This window comes from Heloderma suspectum, chromosome 4 (assembly GCF_057233095.1).
Source record: "Heloderma suspectum isolate Gila_16-S chromosome 4, 16-S_ref, whole genome shotgun sequence".
NCBI classification, from domain to species: Eukaryota; Metazoa; Chordata; class Lepidosauria; order Squamata; family Helodermatidae; genus Heloderma; species Heloderma suspectum.
This window is the reverse complement of record NC_139461.1, coordinates 22800952-22823839: the sequence shown is the minus strand read 5'-3', so window position 1 is coordinate 22823839 and position 22888 is coordinate 22800952.

The window sequence follows — 22888 nt, the reverse complement described above, 5'->3', positions numbered from 1 at the left end:
ATGCGCTTTTTTCTTTTTTTTTCCCAAAGTCACCCGTGATAGGCTACGTGACGATTTTCGTAGCCTATCATGGCTGACTTTGGAAATCTAGCCATGATAGGCTACGTAAATCGTCACGTAGCCTATCACGGGTGTGTGTGTGTGTATTTTTTTTTACTTACTTTTTTATTTTGTAATGGCGGCGGTGGCAGCTGGTCGGGAGACCAGCCGCCGCCCCCGCCCCCGACGAAACGTCACTGAACCGCCGCCGGGACCTGCCGCCGAGAGGGACATTCGCTGAAGGTAAGTCCCATCCTGGGGGGGGGGGGGCTGGCGGAGAATTTCCCCAACACTTTCGGGGGGGCCGAATGCCTCGGCGCTCAGCCTCCCGAAGATTCAGGGAGAAATTCTCCGCCATCCCTATTGTTTTCTAATTTCCTGACTTTGCACATATTCACACTTACAAAAATGCACAAATCACGCCAAAATGTGCATTTTCATGCTTTAGCCTATGGGGGAAATGTGCAGTTTCAGATGGCGCTTTTATTTTACATATTTTTCCTAGGAAAAAAATTGCATAACATTCCAAAATGGGGCATGCTGGGAGTTGTAGGACTTTTTTCTGTCTAAACATGCATAGGATTGCCCCCGAAAAGGCTAATGTTAGCAGTTCTTAAACACCTGGGAAGATAGAAGTGGGGTTTTTGCCTGGCACACAAAGGTTTGTAAGGAAGGCACAAGGTGAGCCTACCTGGAAAGAACCTTCTAAAGGTGAGAAGCCACCACTGAAAAGTCTTTCACCCTCTCTTTCTCTCTCTGGTAGCCACCTGCTGCACTTCAGAACGCCCCAACAAAGACCTCAGATAGCAATCGTAGTGGATGAGATCTCAGTGACTCTTCTCACTACATCACATTTGCTCTCACATCAGTGCAACCATAAGGCTTAGAAATGGGTTGAGTGTCTTAGAAAGGTAAACTCTTTGTCCATTTCCTGTGCTTTTCCTGCAAAACACACTTGGTGCCTTTTCTGCACACCTGGAGAACTGCAGCGTATAAACAGCTAGCCCTACTTATATAATAATCACAGGGACCTGCCACCTTATTCAGAAAAGCAGCCAGAGCAGTAAATGAAATTTATGTATCTTGCTTTGAAATATATATATATATATATAGAGAGAGAGAGAGAGAGAGAGAATTGCACATTAGCAAGGGATTACTCCCTTGATTGTAGTTTCATAACTGTGCTAGGATTTAATAGGAGAAATCTTCCCTTTGAGGAATTTGGGGCTCTCACAATGGGCACTTACAGTTCCCCGACACCAATACCTCTCAATGCCAATAGACAAAAAAGAAAAAGAAAAGAGAACGTAATCTACTTTATTTCATGCTATCTGCTTTCCATTGTGAAGGGCTCTTAAAGGCTGGCTTTCCATTCACTGAGCTATTAACTGTGACTGCTGCCCTATTCACTGTGGATGAGTGTGTCAGACCCCAGAGGCCAGGTAAAGTCACAGGCTGCCCTACCAATAACTATGTCAAGGCTAAAATCTATGATCCTGTCGTGTCCAAGGACATCTTGAGGCTTAAACACATTTTAACCCTTCCTAGAATGGTTTAAATTATGGATGGGGAAATCTTTTCAGCCGGAAGGCCACATTCTCTCATGACTAAGCTTCTGAGGACTGCATGCCAGCATTAGGTAGGGATGTCAGAGAAATCCATTTGGTGGTGGAGTTCAATGCATTTTCCTAAGCTTGGCCCCACAGATTTCGTTTCAGTTTCCATTGCTGTGCACAACTCGGTCTTCAGCGAGCTGGGCCAGTTCATGGATTTTCATACAGTTCATGGATTTTCAGTTTCATAGATTGTAGGTGAAATCCATGTTCACCTACAGTTTTTTTTTCCATTTGAAATGGTGCCTGCCCAGTGTTAGCTCTGGATTTTGAGGGGCCCTTTGGAAAAGCCCTGAGTGGGCCCCCCTTCCCTCAGTTTGCCCATCTCCTTCCACTGCAACCAGTGCCCATTCAGTTGCCTTCTCCCTCCGGGCTCAATCTGCGCCCCTGCCCAGAAGGAGAGGGCAAGGGAAGTGAAGCCTGCTGCTCATTCCCTTTGCTTGTAGGTTGAACAGGAAGCCAGAGCAAGGCGGAGGAGCAGGGCCTGGGGGTTCTGGGAATCAGCCGTGGGCTGTCTGCTGGGATGTCGGCCTGGCTCAGTGCCCAGCAATGCTGACCCCTGGTGCCAGCCCAGTATCTGTCCCTTTAAGAGTGTCATGCCCTTAGGAAAAGATGCTGCTAAGGGCAACAGGTTAAGGGACTAACCACCGTATTAGATGTCCACCGCCGAGTGGCAACCAAGTGAAGTATGTGTGTGTATGGAGGCTGAATGTGCTATTTAGCTGCTTCTGCTGAGTGGTCACTGAGGGAGGGGGCTGAGCTGTGAAGAAATGTACACTGTGTGGTGGCATCAAAGGCACGGGATGCAAGGAGCTGCCCAGTGCTGCATGGGGACAGCACCACCTCTGGAGAGAAGCAAGCAGCAGGCTCAGCAGAAGCACAGGCCAGGGGCATCATCAGTCCTTAATCCCCATAGTCATGACGCCACCATGGCATTTAAGAGAGTTCAAAATGCAAACCTGCACACGCTCAAGAGTATATTCATTTCTTAAATCTGGATTGGCAACAGGTGGAGTTTATTTGGGGAGCGGGGAGTGGCTCTAATACGTCTGCAGTGTAAAGGCAATTGCAAAGCATAGAATGGCGGGGGGAAGAGAAATGTTAGTTGTGCACTTCATAACTGGAGTAATACAGGTGGCTGTCTAAGGGGGGAGGCTCCATTGAGACCATAAAGTCCAGGCTCCAAATTGACCCAGCCGTACAGTTGCTCATCCTGCAGAGGCAGATTCTGGGGGTGGGGGAACAGGGAGCTTGAATTCCTGTCTTGCTGAGGAGCCAGCAGAACAGGCGTTTCCCCCACTCTAGGTCCACAGTGAGAGATGTAGGGGAGGGGACCAGCTGTTTGTACTTGTTCAGAACTTTCTGACTCTAGAGATAAAGCAAAGACTTACACTCAGCCTTCATTTGCTTGAGGTGCTCCTTACCAGAGAAAAAGTATTGTTGCTTTGCAAATCAAGGTCACTGTTTGTGCTTTCCAGGGCTTCAAATTCCAACTACATGTTTTAAATCATGCCTGGTTTGACTCGCTTTGTCTGAAACAAACGAACAAGCAAGCAAAGAAACAAGACCTTTTACGCCCCAGGGTGTAAAATTACCTCGCTGCAGCACTGTCCAGGTGCTAGCACCAGGCCTGGAAATTCCCATTCAAAGCAATGGGAACTGAGTTAGTTACAGCTACATTATTCTGCTGATTTCAGTGGAACCTATCACAACAAATTTATTTCAGATCATTTCTGAGAACCAGACAACCTCCACCCCGTCCTTCGACTTTGTAATTAACTGTGGCTTTAACTCTCATAGAGCCTTCCTTTCTTCCTTTCTTCCTTCCTTGCTCCCTCTTTCTCTCTGTCTCTTTTAAAGGTCAAGTTCCTTTATCACCACATAAATCAAATATGAAAGAATGTGTGTACTTTTTCCAGGGTGAGGTGGATATTAGTCATTTGGGTTTTCAAGCTGTTGTACAATGTTAATTAAACTGAGGGGGAGGAAATACCCTCTATTGACTGGCCTCCAGAGGCGGCAAGCATGCCCTCATCGCTTATGTGCCCACAATCCCTGTGATAAATGCAAACGCCATGTGAGGGACAGGCCTTGCCACAGAGGGGGTATATAGAGGGATCTGGTATTCTGAGGGAAATAGTTTCCAAATGCCAATTTAATGAAAAACACACACACACAAAACAAAACACTGTGTGGGGTAAGCAAGAATGAAAGGCTATAGGCTGGGGGAGGTGGTGAAATGGAGATAAGTAAGGAGTATGGCTTTGAAATGAACTCATGCTATCCCCCCCCCCATTATTACATTCCTTCAAACATTCCTGCTGGGGCTGCTTTACCAGATGCCCTTTCTTCTAAGAGCCCCATTCACATATCGTGTGAGTGTGTGTGTGTGTGTGTGTAACGTTTACATGAAAAGGAGCATAACTGGGAAGGTGAGTGAAACCCAGCCAGCTTTTCTCCACATTACATCTGTTCTGCTTAGTGTGGCTCCAGGTTTTGGGGGAGCCCTGTGGCAAGGTGTCCACAGCCCCCCCCCCAGTAGTCCCCATCTCCTCTCCTTTGACATTACTGCTGCCCATAGAAATGGACAAATTTGTCAGTTTTGCTTTCTCACACTTTAAAAAAAAATCTCAAAGTTGTTTCTGTTCTGTGTAGGAAGAAATCTGCGAATTGGTAAGTTCTTATCAAAAAACGAACCAAACAAAATTGTCATTCATCTTCACCAGCCAAAGTCCATAGGGGCAGCTATATCCAGCATGGAGAGGATCATGTTGTGGCCGCCTGGTGTGTTGCTGTTAAAAATGAAGAGCCTATGAGAAAAAAGAGAGAGGCTCCAACCCTAATTCAACACCACAGACTTAGTTAAACACACAGGGATTCAAACCCAGGGTGCTTCCAGAAAGATTTGAAGGGCTAACCAGTCTAATTCCAGTCTAAAGATAACAAACCATCAGAACTCTTGCCCATCAACAGTTAGCGCCTGAATAGCAGACTGAACAGGCAAGCACACAGGTCACCTAGTCACAGTTTTCCGCACTATGGTGAGATGTACTGTATTTCTATTTAAATTGTAGTTATTGTTTCTAAATTTGCATCTATAGATATGAATTAGGATATGAAGAATTTGTGCAAATCTGTACCCTATTTTGGCCCCCTTTTTGGTGATGCATTTTCCTTTTTTGGGGAGATGCATAAATGGCCACCCTATGTGAAGAGTAGCTTCCACCTACCGATTTTTCCAGAATACCCAAGGTACATACAACATAAACATCAGTGAGGGGAGACATGATAGAGGTGTACAAAAGTATGCATGGTTTGGAGAAAGTGGATAGGGGAGGCATTTTTCTCTCTTTCTCTTTCTCTCATAATACTAGAACCAAATGGGGTCATCTCATGAAGGTGATTGGTGGAAGATTCAGGACAGATAAAAGGAAGTTCTTCACACAGCACATAGTCAAACTATGGAATTCACTACCATGAGGGGCTTCTCTATATTATGAAAAAGATCCAGCAGCCTTACCAGGACTTTCTGCTCCTATTTTCCTGGAATGATTAGGATGGGCTCCTTTAGACAGTGAACATAGCGTGGAATTGAAAATGCCCTTTATAGCTAATCTCCAATCTTTTTGAAAGAGCGATAAACAGGGAAAAGCATGGGAGACATCCTGGAGGTTGACAACATTGTGTAAAGGGACCTGCAAACCTCTGTGAGTGGCTAATCCCAAGCATGCAATAACTCACTCGTGGAGATGCCTGAGATGTGGTGATGGCCACCAATTTGAATAGCTTTAAAAGGAGATTGTACAAATTCATGGAAGACAAGGCTATCAATGGCTACTAGTCATGATGGTGATGTACGACCTCCAGTATCAGAGGCAGTATGCCTATGTACATCAGTTGCTGGGGAACATGGGCAGGAGGATGCTGTTGTACTCATGCTCTGCTTGTGGGTTTCCATAGGCAGCTGGCTGGCCACTGTGTGAACAGAATGTTGGGCTAGATGGACCCTTGGTCTGATTCAGCCCAGCTCTTCTTATGTTCTTATATCAGTTAAAATGCAATCGAACAGCAAAAAATAAACTCAGTGCAATACGGCAGCTGGTAATATGCATAGCTAAAATCATCCCTCTGGGAAGGTAAAGCTGTTCTTGTCAATCACATCAGGGTTTCAGTTCCATTGTCAGGAAGTAGGTTAAACAACCCCATGCTGTATTGTTAGTTATCTCTCTCAACCTATCTCAGAATGTTCACAAAGACAATTGAATGGCCCCAAATCACTGGACATTAAAAAGGCATTTGTTCATATGTAGATGATATTAATTTTCTAAAAACAAAGACAAATAAATGAAAAAAAAAGAAAATTACATCTAGTTTACATCTCATTGTTGACAGAATATTTTCCCCCTTTACTTTGCAGGTAAAAATATGGGTGGAATCCATTGGATGCTGTGAGATTTTCTTTATGGTTGTCCATACCAGCAAATTATATTAAGGACACTATCCTATGCATGTTTAGACAGAAGAAAGTCCTACGACTCCCAGCATTCCCCAGCCAGCCATGTTGGCTGGGAATGCTGGGAGTTGTAGGACTTTTTTCTGTTTAAACATGCATAGGATTGTGCATTTAGGGTGCAATCCTATCCAATGCAGGACAGGAGAATCACAGAGGGGATCATTCCCTCCATGCTTCTCCTGCCCTGCATTTTCGGCTAGACAGCCGATTGCGGCTGTCTAGCTATTGGAGGATGGAGCGAGGGAGGAGGCTGCTGTACAACACACTGGATGTGTTGTACAGGCATTTCCGCCCTCCCTGCCCCAGAATGCCCCCAGACATGGCCGTTTTCAGCTGCTCCGCACTCCTCTTGCAAGCACGGGGGACAGGGCTGTTCTGCGCTGCCTCCGAGGCAGTGTGGAATTGGGGGGAAGTCGGTTCTCCAGGAACTGACCTTGGAGTGCGGGCTCTGAGGTCAGTTTCTGGAAAATAAGATATCCTATGGCCATCTAGTCGCTGTCTAGTGGCCAAAGGTTTGCTCCCTTAGTCTCTTTTCCAAAATCTGAGCAAAGGCTTTGATAGATATTGCTGCATATGTCCCTGATTTCTATATGAAATGAAACCATGCCATATTGTATTTAAAAAACAGATTTTTTAAACTTTGCATTTAGTTCATTAAATTGATACATCCAATTTTTCTGCTATGGTTATTTGCCACAGCTCCATGTACCAAGATGTCAGTGTTAAAAATTCTGCAGTTTTACCACTTTTAGCTATTTCCATTTGAGCTGCCATCACAATTTCTAAGGAACACAATTAATTCTTTAGAAATAGTCACCACATGAAATTGTGGAGGCAATGTAATCTTGAGATATTTTTACTGTGTGAAAGTAATTAGGGCCAGAGAAACGGGATTCTTGAAAGTAAGCCCTCCATGTCACCAAACTATATTATCTAGCAAGTTATTGCATCACCTGCAAGGCAGTTCATGTTTCTGCCTGAACTTTTGTGGTGTCTAAGGTTAAGCAGACTGGATAGAGAATGGTAGAGTCCCATCAAACTGTCCATTCTGGAATGGGCAGTACTGATAAGCAGCTATAATTGCATATAAAGCAAACAACAGACATGGGACCAGCACCAGCTCCAGATTTTTGAGGGGCCTTGAGCAAGGCCCCCAATGGGCCTGCTTCTTTAGTGAGTCTACTTTCTCACCACCATTGTCACCAGCTGCTTTTGGTCCTCCTCTTTCTCATCATGGCTACCACTTGCTTGCTTAACAGGCAGAGAGAGAGCACCAGGGAGCAAGTAGGCAGTGGCATCTCCTGCTCCCCCTTCTCGCCACCGTTGTCTGGGCCACAGCGAGAGACAGGTGAACAAAGAGGTTGCAGTGGTGAAGAGGAGGGGTAAGTCTTCTCAGTGGGCCCCTGCTGGGTTGTTGGCCCTCACCAGGTGTCCAACCATGCCAACTCTTGATACTGACCCTGCACAGGACTGTTGTCACCTCCCCCCTGAGGACAAAAACAACTTCCTTTCAATATCACCGGGTTGCATAGATAGAACCTGCCACTTGCCAGTTCATTTTCCATTTAATTTTGCTTGTTTTTAAAATCTCTATGCCACCTTTCAATATAAATATTCTCAGGGGGCTTACACAATAAAAACAACAAATATAACAAGATCATAACATAAATGAAAACCTAAAACATCAGATAAAAATTGGCAGCAGTTTTCTTGTAAGGATGCTGCTGGTTGTTTTTGCCTTATGAAACTCTATAAAGTGTCATGATATCAACATGGGGCTGATCTACATTGCGCCCACCATCGCACCAAAGTCGGGGTCCTGTCGGGTTAAACACACTCGCATTAAAGCGTGATAACCCACACTCACCCATTTTCCCTGTTGCGGTTCTTGATCGAATGCACGAGCTTGGTTCACACTCGAGATCTGTGCTGTTTTCTTGCTCTTAAAGATGACGGCTCTCATTGGAGAGGCAGAAACTCTTCCTGTTTCTGCTGATTCCCTGCCCACCGTCCCTCTCTTCCTCTATCCCCGTGTATGTGTGTGTGTGTGTAGGGATGGCGCAAGCATCCTGTTGGGGCTCGAAGCCGGTGAGAGCTTGTCCCTTGCCGCTGCCGCTGTAGCAGGTCGGGGTGGAGGGAAGAAAGAGGTACCTATCCTCTTCTCCCCACTCCCACCCACTGGAGGCCAAGGCGAGAGGATGGGGGGTGTCTGCCGATGCTCTTTTCCCCGCGCCAGCCCTTTGCAGCCAGCGCGAGGAAGAAGGGCAGCGGCGATGGAACTCAGTGCTCACGTTTTGGGGGGCCCTGCTAGCTTCCTCGAAGCTTCGCAACTTTGAAGACTGCCCTGTGTTTGTCCCCTGCTCCTGAGATGATGTTAAAATTGACCATGGACATTTTTATCGATGTTAGTCCGTGGACACTGAGGACTGTTTGCCTGGTATGTGTGTGTTTTCCATGCAGCAAACATGAACGGGACTGTGAAAACATTTACGCTTTGTTTAAGTTTGCGGAGCAATCAGGCTGGAGATAGGGATGGACGAAAGTCCCTTACCTGATCCCACAGCTTGCTTTGCAGTGGGGGGGAGGCGCTCCATTCCTCCCCCTGAAATTCTGGGCGGGGGGGAGGCGCCCAATCCCTCTGGCCGAAATTCTGGCCGGGGGGGAGGCGCCCCGTCCCTCCAGCTGCGAACCTCGTCTCCTGCTGGGACGTAAATGGCGGCGGCCATAGCCGCCACCATTTGCATCCCAGCAGTCAGCCATGATAGGCTATGTAAATCTTTACGTAGCCTATCACAGCTGACTTTGGGGGGGGGGGAAGCGCATACGCAAATGGCGGCGCCCATGGGCGCCGCCATTTGCATTCCTTATTTGGGCACGTGTAGTCTACGTAAACATTTATGTAGACTACGGCAAAAATAAGGGCAATGCAAATAGCCCATGGGTGCCGCCATTTGCATACGTGCTTCCCCCCCCCAAGTCAGCCATGATAGGCTACGTAAGGATTTACGTAGCCTATCACGGTGTTTTTTGAAAATCTAGCCGTGATAGGCTATGTAAATCTTTACATATCCTATCACGTTTGTTGTTGTTGTTTTACTGGGAAATGGCGGCAGCTGGCCGGAAGACCGGCTACCGCTGCCGCCGCCGCCGCCGCCGAACCGCCGCCGAGAGCCGCCAGCGCCAGGGACATTCGACAAAGTTAAGTCCCATCCCAGGGGGGTGGCGGACCATTTCTTCACCAGCCTGGAGAACCTTCGATTCTTTGAAGATTCGCTTCTTCAAAGATTCACTTCTTTGAAGATTTGAAGATCTGAAGCTTTTAAAATAATGCCTTAATTAAAAAAAAAAAAAGCTGAAGTGGGGGATAGAGGGGGATAAAACTTAGTCTCATTTGAAGGGATAGAACAACCCCCTGTAGGAAGCCTGATTCCCAGGTGGTTTCCCATCCAAGCACTGACCGGGACCGACCCTGCTGAGCTTCCGAGATCAGACAAGCGCACGCACATCCAGCCCTTTGCTTGTTGCTGAGGAAACAGGGAGTGCTGAAGAAACTATGCAAATAGTAGCTGGAAGACGACATGGGGCCGTCGAGAGCGATGACTGGACAAGAGGGAAATACAAACACTGCCATATATGGACAGGTGTGGGAGGGGACTACAACCAGATATGGTAACAAAAGTGGAAAATCAGAGCACATTAAGGGGAAATACTGGGATATCAGGGTATTGAAAGTGGTAGCACAGAAGCCGGAAATTCCAGTTCCAATTCAAGGCGGGTACTACGTAGTGTGAAAGGCGGGCGGTGAAACCTCATTGGAAGTGAAAAAAAAGTAAGTGTAGATTGGCCCATGATCAACTTGGTGCCAGTATTTTATATTTGCCTGTCTGAAATCTCTGGTGCTTTTAGATACTTGTATTTCCTGTGTCCTATGGCTGATCCTGCCAAGACTTACTTTCCTGGAAACGTGTGTGATGTTAACTTCTGTTTTTCCTGGTTGACGAACCTTTAACAAGTGTGTAACAGGCATAAAGCACAACACAGATAAGGTTTTTCCCATCTCCAAGTTAGGAAAAGACTAAAGCTTAATAATTACGCTATTGGGGATGCAATCCTGTGGTTTGGGAGAGTATAATTATGTATAAACCCCATGTAGACAAAGGGCTGAATTACACATTATGTTAATCACACTTAACATAACCTGGCCACTTTTATTTTGAAATAGAAGCAGCTCTGTGAGGCCCTGATCTGGATTGCGCTCCTAATTTGGATTGGGGCCTAGAGTAGGAATGTACCAGCATTTTGTTTATGTTGACAAATTACGCAAACATGTCCCATTCACAGCCCCAACCATTAAAGCTAGCAAGAGAGCATGTTCTTCAAAAGTTAGTGAATTCCCATACTTGCGTTCAGATTCAAAAATTCACATTTTATAAAATTCACACTTTAAAAGTGCATTTTTCCCCCAAATGTGCATTTCACACTTTACTTAATGGAGGGAAAGTGCCTGTTTGGGGTGCAGTTTTTAAAAATGCGCATTTTCCCATTTGAACAAATGAAATGAAAAAAAAGAGCACAACCGAACACAGGAAACAAGCCGCGCTTCAGCGTGGTGTTCAGACAATCTTGCCACTTGCAAAAATCACTCGTTTGCCTACCCCTAGCCTAGAGCAAGTTCCTGCCCCAAAGCCTCAGCAGCTTCTCTGTGCTCCCAAAGGTACTGTTCGCAATGAAGAGCACCTTCAGAGGCAAATAGCAGCCCAGGGGAGGGATGATCTGGTGTTTGACTCAAAGGAGATCTACTTCCTTTGATTTGCTTTTTATCCCTTCTTGGGACATGTAGCATCTTTTCATTGTTTGCTGTTATACACAGGTGCCTTACATTTATGGAATTCACTGAGGGATTAGTAGCACAAAGCTACATGAAATACAAGACAGTTGGATAAATATCTGACTCAGCTGCACGTATAGGATTAAATCCAATGTGAGTCCTACATGGAGTAGACACCTTGAAATGAATGGGACTTGGGTTACTCTACATAGTACTAACACTGGATTTACCACATAGGATGAAGCTGTGTGCGGGTAATCCAACGTTATATAGATTTTGTTTAGTGTGTGCAAAAATAAATCCAGGACCTTCATCCTTCACAAATACAGAAAGGAACTGAAGTGAAAACTGCAGGCTGCTGAGAGAGAGAGAGAGAGAGAGAGAGAGAGAGAGAGAGAGGAGCACAGCAGGATGCTGCTGGCACAGATTTGTTCTCTGAGCAGGAGCAGTGGGTGATGTCAAAAAGCCAAGGTATCTCCAGCATTCATGAGATCCCAAGGACTGAGGTAGAAATTTACAGGTCTGAGAGAAGGAGGAAGCGTGTTAAGCGGGAGGAGCATAAAGCCTAGCGAGATGCAAACACACACACAGCCTCCATTTCCCTCGAACATCTGAGTTTTTCTAGCATTGCTGCTGAATATTTTTTTTAACCCACTGCAGGCAGGATTCAGGAATGCTCATAAGTGAGGGCAATCCTATGGCCACTAGACAGTGTCTAGACAGACATAGGATTTTTTGGTTTCTGGGAACCAAGCTCGGAGCCAGGGTTCCCAGAAACTGGGCTCCCTGCCCGCTCCCCTGCCACCTTGTAGGTGGTGCAGTTCTTCCCCATCTCTGCACTTGTAACTGTAGTGCGGAATGGGCAAAAAGGAGGTGTTCCCAAGATGGGGAGGAGACCATGGAAGTGTTGTTACAACATTTTCTATGCGTCATCCAGCCTCCCCTCTGCTTTAAAGCCCCGAGCTAGACAGCCAAAACCAGTCATCTAGCTCAAAATGCAGAGCGGCTGGAGTGCAGAGGAGGAGATCCCCTCTGCGCTCCGCCCACCTTGCATTCGATAGTCGGCCGCCTCTGAGTTCAGAGGCAGCTGACTATCCTGATAGGATTGCACCCTAAAAGCCTCAATAGTTTCTGCACCCACTTCCTCTGTCAGTCCTGTTCCCCCTATTACTGCTGAACCTTTTCACATGCAGATCTCTCTTCTAGCTGCCATTTCACCTGGCTGCAACAGAGGGAGAGAAGGGAAGCAGGGTCTACTCCATTGGCTCTTCTGAGACATGAGCTCCATTTGCCTTCTCCTCTCCCTGAACTGCCATCTTACAGCAGCTATTCCATCAAGCTACAGCAGGAGATGGGACTGCAGGGCCCACTGCTTTGGATCTGCTGAGACACCAGCTCTGTTTGGCTCCTCCCTGAACTAGTCCATTCAAGGGGGTCATTATAACATTACTGTAACTTTAAGACCTGAATATGCTTGTTTCCCTCTTCCCTTCTTTTATTAACTATAATATAGACTTTATGTGTCTGCTCCAGGGAACAGAAAAATCTGGGATTTAGGTCCACCTCTCTGCCACTGCCAGCTATCTAGCTCTAAGGTAGTAGTGAAGTTGGAGCTTGCTACAGCACAGGATACCATATTATGTTCGTACCATATCTACGTTGCCTAAATTTCCCAGCTTTTTGGAGCTTGAGTGAGCATGGAAATCCCTTAACAAAACACCTTAAACCCAAAGGGGTTTTTGTTAATCGATACATTCTGACTTTAAGTCTTCCCTTATTTCCATGGAATATTAATCTTTCCATCAACTGGGCATGTTCAAAGCTTACATGTAAAGATGTACCGATTTTGTGAAATCCGTTCCATCCGTGTTTTGCAGATTGTTAGACATCTTTCATTCTGTCACCCACTCATTGGTGGAATTGGATACTCCACATGCTTCATGAAAGTACTCAAAAACGTCCACTACAATTTACATAACTTTCGCTGGTTATGCAAAAGAAAAATGCATACTTTTCTTAGTACTACTAGTGGAAGCTGAAGAGAAATTGGAAATGTATACAATGTTGGGATTTGTTTAAAAAATGGCTGGGATATTAGTGTAGTTTCCCGTAACTATTATACTTCTGCATGACTAAATTTGCATACAATTCTGGAAAGTAAAAATAATGATCCATAAGTCTGGCTGCAGAATTCTGGCTGTGGAATTTGTGGGTTAAATTCATAGAAATCCAAAGTCATTTGAATCCATTTTGGATATCTCTGACACCCATACTTCCATGTGCTCATTTGGCAAGCAGTCTGTAAGGGGGAACATCTGGCTGTTTGTGGACTGGGGAGAAAATAGGGTGGCCATGTAGCCTACTTTACAGAGTAGTCCTCTTCTCTATTTGAAGGGCTATCTGGTCCAAGTCTAGTTTAAAGATAAAGAGCCATAAGAAGGGAGAGCCTTGAAAGACTGGACAGACTGAGCAGGCACACAGATCATCTGGTCATAGCCTTTCCCAGATGGTACCAATAATTGTATTGTTTAGCTGTATGCCACAACAACAACAACAACAGAAGGAACAATGAGAGTTGAGAAACAAATTTAGCTCTCAGTTTCCTGACTGCCAGTGCAAAAAAGGAAACATGCAAGGTAACAAAATTTTCATTATTGCATAGGAGGACACATAAGAAATCATCAAAATTCTTCTGAGCCTAAACTAAGACAAATACTTTTTTTTGCATGGATCCTTACAAAGAGGGCATTGGGTAACATAATGGATAATATCCTCAGTAGCAGTTCAGAAAACATCCAAGAACGCATAATTTCTTGTAATGGCCTTCTAAGAAAACAGGGCCTAACATGAAATCTTAATTCTGTAAAAGCATTCCTACATGGAGCTAAAGTAATAACTGGATTTCTCATTATCTGGCTTGATGCAGGGATACAGTGTAGAAAATATAGAAGAACAGATGATTAACATATCAGTTAGAAAGCCTTTTCCAAACGAAAAACCTTAACTGAGATTTGGAGATCGACGGGATCTGACTCAGTTGACATTGATAATCAAGACTTCTAGCAAGGGGTGAGGCATAACATTTCTATTGAAATTATAGTAATGATTTCTACTATTGCAGCTATATGCATAAGCTAGCATATGAAAATGTTATGCAAATCTATGTCCTTTTTGTCTTGAGAAAAATCTCAGAAATATTCCCAGAAAAAAATTTCTTCTGAGAATCTTTGGCTTAACTGTAGTCAAAATTCTTAAGATGGAGTTCAGGAGGAGTTGTGCAGACTTAATAAGATTAACTTCTCCTAAGTGCTTAACAGATTTCATGTTGCAAAAGGGGGTGCTTGGATAAAGAAATAATCAAGGCTGAATCCCCTTTCTTTGAAAATATAAAATTTAGCCATTATTTGGATCCATCTCCAGAACTCCACACTTTTGTGTGTGTGTGTGTGTGTGTGTGTGTGTGTGTTTGTTACTGGAAAAGGGAGTTGTCAATCAAGGTGGAGCTATTCTTGCCAACTGGCTGTCGGAATTAATCCAAGTTATTCAACCCATATTCTGTTCAATTGTTAAATTAAGGCTTCTGGGCCATTCATAAGGATATGGAAGCACTGCAAACTACATTTCCCAGGGATCATTGTGCTGGGACATTTTTGCTGAGTCCTTCATTAGGCCCTAAAGCTTTCCCAATAGGAACTTACCACCACGACAATTTCTAGAATTGTAGTTTGCAATTTATGAGGTAGCTTGAAATGAGCTTAAGAACAAAGACAAAGCTAGTCAGGGACAGGGATTACATTGATCTGCTGCCTCACAGCCCAGCTGCAGCTATAATTCTTATTAATTTATGATGTTTGCATCCTGTCCTACCAGCATAGAGCATAGGGTGGCGTGCCTGAAGTTATCCCACCTTAACCTCATAGCAGCTCTGTGAGGTAGCTTAGACAAGAGCCAGTGACTGTCATGTTTGAACAGGAATTTGAGTCTGGATCTCCCTGTGCCAAGTCCAACAATTTATCCATTCCCCACACTGATTATAAAATGTGGCACTAGTTCTCAGGAACAAGAACCCACACATTCATAAAGCAGGTGTTCCTTCACATCAGTGTGCTACAACACAGTTTTGATAGTGCCTGGGAGTTACTACAGATCTATGCTGTAGCAATTTCCTCCTGGCGAGCTGTTTATAGTGATTGCTCACTGTTCTCACAGTTTTCCCAATCTAAGTAGGGTGGCCATTTATATGACTCGCCTGAAAGAAGGAAATGGATCATGAAAAAAGAGGACAAAAGTAGACACGGATCTGCATAAAATTGGTCATGCTAATCTGTACATGAATTGATGCAAATTCAGAAATAAATACTGTAAGTTAACTAGAAATGCATTACATCTCACCCTGGTGGGGAAGGCTGTGACAAGGTGACCTATGTGCCTGCTCAGTCTGCTGTCCAGGCACTATATGTTGATGGGAAACTTCAAGGCCCAGCTCTTCCTTCTGGTGGTTATGTAGCTTTAAACCGGACTTGGGACAGACATGTCTTCAAACAGAGGACACCTTCAAATAGAGTCCTTTGATGGCCAGACAAATAGAAGACTAAACCTAAGAGATAGTTGCCTGAGCAACTTGGGAAAAGGACTCATTTAGGGATTATCCAAAAGGACAGGCAATTTTCGCAAACATTTTTATTAGTATCAACAGGTGATTTCATGGGAAATTGCTGGAAAAAAGGGGAATAAAAGTACTCACCTTATTCTGGAAGCAATGCCTTCACTTGAAATCAACTTCTTTTGACATCAAATGATATCAGTACTGTTATGTGTTTCTTATCAGATTTCTGTAAATAGGACTATCATTGTGGGCCTTTAAGGCACCTGGCCAGAGTCTTGTACCTGACAAAGGGAGGGTTAATAACTCGGGATATCCAAGTGACACGTTTTGATGGGAATTAGTTGTTAGATGATCTTTGTTAGATGATGTTCTAAATGGGGCAAAAACAGACTTTCCTTCCAGCTCAGGATGGTGTTATGTAGGAGTCTGTGAAAGAAAAAAGGGGACAGACTGCTGTTTTTGAGTGAGATACAAAGAAGGCAGAGAACTGACTTTGGGGAGCTCTGTAAACTAACGACACTTGGAATCTCTCTCTCTCTCTCTCTCTCTCTCTCTCTCTCTGAATAGCTGATGCATGGCAGCTGACTATTGGAGTGTGTACACTGTTCCTTCCCCTACACTCAACCTTTATATTTGTAAATAAACTCAAATATTACAAAATGCCATAAGCCTCTGGTGACCTCCTTCCAAAGAAAATCAAATCTGGGTAAGTGCTATGTCCTTGGAACTTCTCACCCTTTGGAGAGAAGTGGGATGAGTGTAACAGTATATAACCAATTATAATGGGCTACCTAGTATCATCATATCATTACAAATAGGGATGGATTAATCTATCTCTCATTTTCTATAATGTACACATTTTTTCAAGCATAAGTTTATTCTTTCCTGTTTTTACGACAGTTTACAGATGTTTTCTGTACATAATTTCCCTAAATATATAAATTTTTGCAAACACTTACCCCTAACATGACTTTTTGTACACATTTTCCCCTAATGTGCACATGTTTTGATTGGAGAACAGCATCGCAAAATTCAAAGTACAAAAACCGAAGGATGATTGCATTCCAGTTCACACATTTGTTCAGTAAGTGAGCATTAGCTCAGGTTGTATTAAAAAATGAACCAAACAGATTTTGCTCCCATCCATCATCACTTTTACTATGTGATTGACTGGAATCACTCTAATAAGGTGAGAAAAAAAGGAGCAGCTCTAAACAGTGTGAAAAAATAGTGCCGAACTGATAAGGGAAACACTGGCAGTTAACAGCTTCATCAACAACAAAAAATAAACCTTTGCGCATAGATTCATTCTGAACATTTGGGAAAGAAAATGAAGGAAGTTGGCTTTTTTGCTGTTCAGCTAAGAAAATATAATACTGACTTGAGTCCAATGCAGATCTACAGCAGTTAAATTACAGCAGCCCATTGTCACTCACTCTGTTTTTCCTTTGGAGGAGCAGTCATCATAATGCATTCATATTCTCTCAGGGAAGGCACTAAGGGAGAGCCTTCAGAAAGGTTAAATGCTGAAAGGCCCAGTTTGGCAGTTTCCTCTCCGGAGCGCATCTTTTAGCCCTGGGGCCTGCTGACAGAAATTTTCTTCAACATGGACCCTACTAGCTTTTGAGCAATAGAGGCATTCAAGCATGCTTCTTGATGCTCCTGGAAGCTTGTTGACAGATTATATGTGAAACAGCCTCCTCTTTACTAGTTCTGAGCTTCAGTTACCATTCTCTCTGTGTGTGTTTTTTAAAAAGTCCATTGCTACAGTTGAGTAGGGATATCGGAAAAATCTGCAATGGATTCAAATGAGTTCAGATTTCTATGAATCCAGCCTATGGATCCCGCAGGGGACCGGCTACTCCGAGTCATGTGGATCACGTGGACTTTTGGACCGCTTTTTACTTTGGGGGTGGATTTCTGCAAATGCTTATTTTGTAGCGTATTTGTAAATTGTAAACTGTACTTATGATTAAAGGGGTATGGGAGTGCTCCTTTAAAGTGAGTTGTGCAAAAAAAAAAAGGGTTCTGGCATCCATAATCTACCAGATGCAGTCTACAATTGTGCAAAATTTCAAACCAATCTGACAAAAATTGCCACAGATGCAGCAAGTTAAAGTGTGTTGAAAATTGTCACGTGTACTTTTTACTCCAAGCAGCAGCTAAGCATATCATATATTTCTTTCAAATTTGGGGGAAGACTATTGATGTATTTTATTCAGGCTTCTCAAGGAGGTGTGCTTTTCATAGGTTTGGTGAAATTTTGAGCAGCAGTTTAAAAGTTATCAAGGTTTTTCTGCCACATGAAAGCCTGTGGCAGCAATTGCTGGCAAAGTTATGTTGGGCATGCTCAGTTGTACTCTGCAGCTAGAATGCTGCCAGACTGCCAGTACTCCAGTGTTTGAATTCCACTGTTCCTGGCAGCATTAATCTGACAGTGAGGGAGAGGTATTTGGAAACTGCCAACTGAGATAAGAGTGAGGTAATTTTGAAGGCTGAGGGAATCACTCTCACTGATTGATAGATCACTGATGAAGACAGGGTAAGGAAAGGAAAAAGCTATGCTGGAATCCTATGCAGGCTTACTCAGAAGTAAGCTATTCTGAACATATAGGGACACATATATTCATATGTATACATCTGTTCAGTTAATGACTTGCTTATGCTTTGTTCTGTATTTTTGGTATTTTGGCCTTTGGCCCTCCTCCCTGTTATTCCAGCCCCTGCCCACCTCTGGGGTATGGCTCCTCAGAGCCTCTATGAAATTCAATTTGACCCTTGGGCTGAAAGAGGTTCAACACCCATGATTTATACTGACTGGCAGTGTCTCCCATCTTCTGGGTTTCAGACACAGGTCTTCCCCAGCCCTACGTGGAGATGCCACTGCCAGTGACTGAACCCAGGACCTTCTGCACTAGAGCTGTGAGGAAATGGGCTCCCAAGATTCACCACCTTATTTATGGGCAGAGACATTTGTGGGACAATTTCACTGAATTTCTCAATGGGGAGGAGAAATTCTCAAAAAGAGCTCACAATCAGTAGTGGTTGTAGCACAGCTTCTTTCTTTTTTCCTCAGGGTATTTGTTTTTTGTGCTGTCACTGCAAGTGGCAACAGCAGCAAATGTGTTGGCAGCCTGCTCACCATTTTACATCCTTTACCATGCACCATACCTAGTGTTGTTCTAGGGCATTACGTGTGTGTGTGTGTGTGTGCTGGGGGGGGGGGGGGCAACCAGAAAAATGGTGGAGAAAATTTGGTGGTGGCCAAGAATGCAGTGTATATGTTTTCTTTCCATTAGACATCTCTCCATTGCTTTGCAGCCTCCCAGGCTGCCTGCACTTCCTCATCCAAAGAAAAGCCCTATGAGAAGGATTACCTCATGATGTCTTCCCCTGGGCTTTAACTGAAGTATGGGAAGCTGAGGAGGCTACAGGATGCCAGAGAGATGAGTGTGCAATGAAATACAGGACACTTGCACATACTCCTTGGTCACCCCATAGGTAAAGTAAGCACAAGAACAATGAACCCAGCTCATGAGAATTTCTCTGAAATTTTCTTCTCCTTTGAACTTCTTTTTGAAAGCAATTTCTTTTCTATCAAATTGAATGAGAATGGTCAGAAAAAAATGTGGAAAACATTTTCAGCATGGCACTATTCTGCACATAAAGCATGTTCTTTACCACAGAGCTACGTCTTTCCCCAAGAGAGATGGTTTCAGGGTATGGTCCTTTATCTTTCCATGTAACCATGAGCAAACAGGCTGAATGTCTTGGTGTGTGATAGAGTAACCAGATTAGCCTACTAGAACCGGTTGGAAATGGTCCCAGAACTGTGTTGCTCGGCCTGCGGGGAATTTAAAGCACAAACAATGTTTTTTGCCTTTCTTTTCTTTTTCTGTCTTTAAAGAGAAGTTTTTCCTCATTTAGGACTGAATGTGCAGTGATGAATACCAAGCGCTAAACTGTGCTTACAAGGTCTGAGGCAAATTGGAATCTCGATGAAAAGGAATTGGTAGAAGGGGGGGTGGCAGGGGAGATAATTTGAAAACTGCCTGCATGAATATATATTATAAATATATGTTTGTTCACACTGCTTTCTTACTCTGGTGCTCAGCTTCCCCCAATGCCTCCTAAATGAATAAATAACCTTCTCGTATAGTAGCTGAGGGCCTTCCAGAACTATTTGCTCTGGGTGCCGTAGAATCTCTTGCATTACCTGCCTCCTTTGTCTCTGCTTGCCTGTAAACAAACTGAATTCTGGCAAGGCGGAAACACTGTGGTTCCTGAGTCCAGGAGACAGGCTTATTGCCTGTGCTGGATGGGGTTGCACTCCCTCGGAAAGATCAGGTCCATAGTTTGGGGGTACTCCTAGATCCATCACTGTTGCTGGAGGCCCAATTGGCCATGGCGGATCAGAGTGCCTTTTACCAGCTTCAGCTTCTTCGCCAGCTACGGCCTCTCCTGGACAGGGATAGCTTGGCCACAGTGGTACAGGTGCTAGCAACTGCAAGACTGGATTACTGCAATGCACTCTATGTGGGGCTGCCCTTAAGGCTGCTCCGGAAGCTGGAACTAGTGCAGAATGCAGCAGCTCAGCTGTTGTCGGGAGCTGCCCCTTTTCAGCATGTAACCCCTTTGCTGAGGGAACTGCACTGGCTGCCTATTTGCCACCAGGCAAGGTTTAAGGTTTTAGTACTAGTATCCAAAGTCCTAAACAACTTGGGACCAGGATACCTGAGAGACCACCTTCGTCTTTACTAACCTGCCTGGTCACTGAGTGGTTCCATATGGACCTATGGCCCGATTGGAGTCCACCAGGAGAAGAGCCTTCAGTGTGGTGGCCCCATTCTTTTGCACTCCCTGCCCCTGGAGGTCAGGCAGGCTCCAACACTTTGTTGTTGCCGGCACCTCCTGAAAACAGCACTGTTCCAGGAGGCATTCCTTAATTGACCAGCCATGGTTTCTACTGGCATTCTGTTTCTTAAAAAGCATGATTTTAAGGCGGTGGTTTAGTCTTGCTATTCTTTTACTGTTTTATCTTTTGTGTTTACCTCTCTGAAATCTGTTTTAGATATGGAGCGGTATACAAATATCCTCGTTGGATCAGGCCAAGCTCCGTCTGGTCTAGTGCTGTATTTCCAATGGTGGCCAGCCATAGAATAATTAAAAAAAATAGGGGTAGAAGGTGCCTTCGAGGTCACTTATCCCAACCCCTTGCTAAGTGCAGGAATCATACAACAACAGCATTGCTGAAAGTTGGCTTTCAGGCCTCTACTTACACATCTCCAATGTAGGAGAGCCCTCCACCACATGGGGGAGTCCATTCCATTATCAAACAGCATGTTTCTCCTAGTGTTTAGCTCAAATCTGGTTCCTTCCAATCTCTACACATTAGTTCTAGCCCTATGCTCTGGAGCAGCAGAGAACAAGTCTGCTCCCATCTTCTGTGTGACAGTCCTTCACATATCTGATGACAGCTGTGATGTCTCCCCATAATTTTCTCTCTTCCAGTTCCTTCAGCATATCCAGTTCCTTCAACTATTCCTCATAGGACCTCGATTCCAGACCCCTTGCCATCCTGGTTGCCCTCCTCTGGACAGGCTCTAGTTTATCATTGCCTTTATTAAAATGTGGTGCCCAAAACTTAGGCACAGTACCCCAGATGAGTTCTGACCAGGTGCCTCTGAGAAGTTCACAAGTAGAGATGGGGGAGAAATTCATTTCGTTCACATTTCAAAGTGAACTTCCCTAATTTCACTCTTCTGAGCCAATATGTGAACCGTAACTCGGGAATATTTTGAAATTCAAACTTCTCTGAATTTTGCAATGGAGTCCTCCAATCAAAAAAAGTGTACAAAAATGTGTATATTAGGGGAAAGTGCACACGTAAGTGTATATATATTAGCGAAAATAATGTTAAAATGCATTATATTATGAAACCCACTTGCAAAAAATGTGTATATTAGGCAAATGTGTATACAAAAGTGTATGTATTAGGAGAAATGCACACAAAAACACATACAAATTTTCATGCAAATTTAAAAACATGGTTTTCATAGTTCAGGACAAACAAAACTTAAGGTTGGAAAAATGAGAACATGACAAAAACTGAAATTGACAGATTCTTCCATGCCTATTCACTAGCAGGGCATAAACCTATAGGCACTGAATGTACAGAATTATACAATGACGAAATATGAAAAGAAACTCACACCCCTTTTCAATTTCAGTAAGACTGGCACTTTGGTGAAATGTGAGAGATGCTGAATAACATAACTTATTACCAGTTTTGCTGTCCAGCTTCACAGAATCAGGGAAATGGTAGGGGTTTTGTAGACAATCTACTCCAGTGGTAGGCAACATCATGCCAGCAGGCACTGATGTGCCCCTAGACACTTTTCGTGGTGCTCTCCAGGGTCTCCTACCATTCCCACTAAAAAAAACACAAACAAACTTTTACTTACCAGCAACTGGGATTGCTGTGAAATAGGTTTCTGTTTGGTGCTCAAAACTGTGGATTCAAAGAAGTTTAGTATGTTGGAGTTCAGACCCCAGTTCTACCTTGTGCTCAGTCTTTTGGTCAGGTTACTTGTCCTTTGCCATGCCTCCCATGCCTTGTCCATGTTACTTGTCCTTTGCCATGCCTGTGGTGTGCCCAGGACAGTTTTTCAAATTGTCAAATGTGCCCACAACCTCCAAGGTTTGCCTACTCCTGACCTATTCCAAGCCTCAGTTCAGTGCAGGAAAGGCTTGCTTGCAGTTGCTTGCAGTGGAGCTGTCTTGAAAAGTACTTCACTTTCCTCAAGCAAGCACTGTTCTTGCAGATTTCCTCTTAATAGCCTAAGACCCTAAGGAGATACTGGACCTATGGAAGGAGATACTGAGCAGTATTAAAGGCAATGTCAGAAGATCATGTTTCAAAGTAAAAGTGACAGCAGCCCTCCCATCGAAAGTCTCATGTTCAAAGTGTGATTCTTGGCAGGCACCTGTCAACATGCCAGTAGTTCTGGGCATACACAGAATTAGAAAATCATGAGGATATACACTAATCAAGGCCAGGATACTGTATGCCTTTCACTGTTACCATATCATGGTTTATTCCAAGTGATAAGCGACTTGCTCTGAAATCTGAGTAACTTCTTCTTCTTCTTCTTCTTCTTCTTCTTCTTCTTCTTCTTCTTCGTCTTCGTCTTCGTCTTCTTTTCTCTCCCCCCCACCCCGCAAACAGAGACATTGTTCTATGTGCCTCTGATTCCCACAGAAACTACAGAAACTGCAGAGGTCTCTGA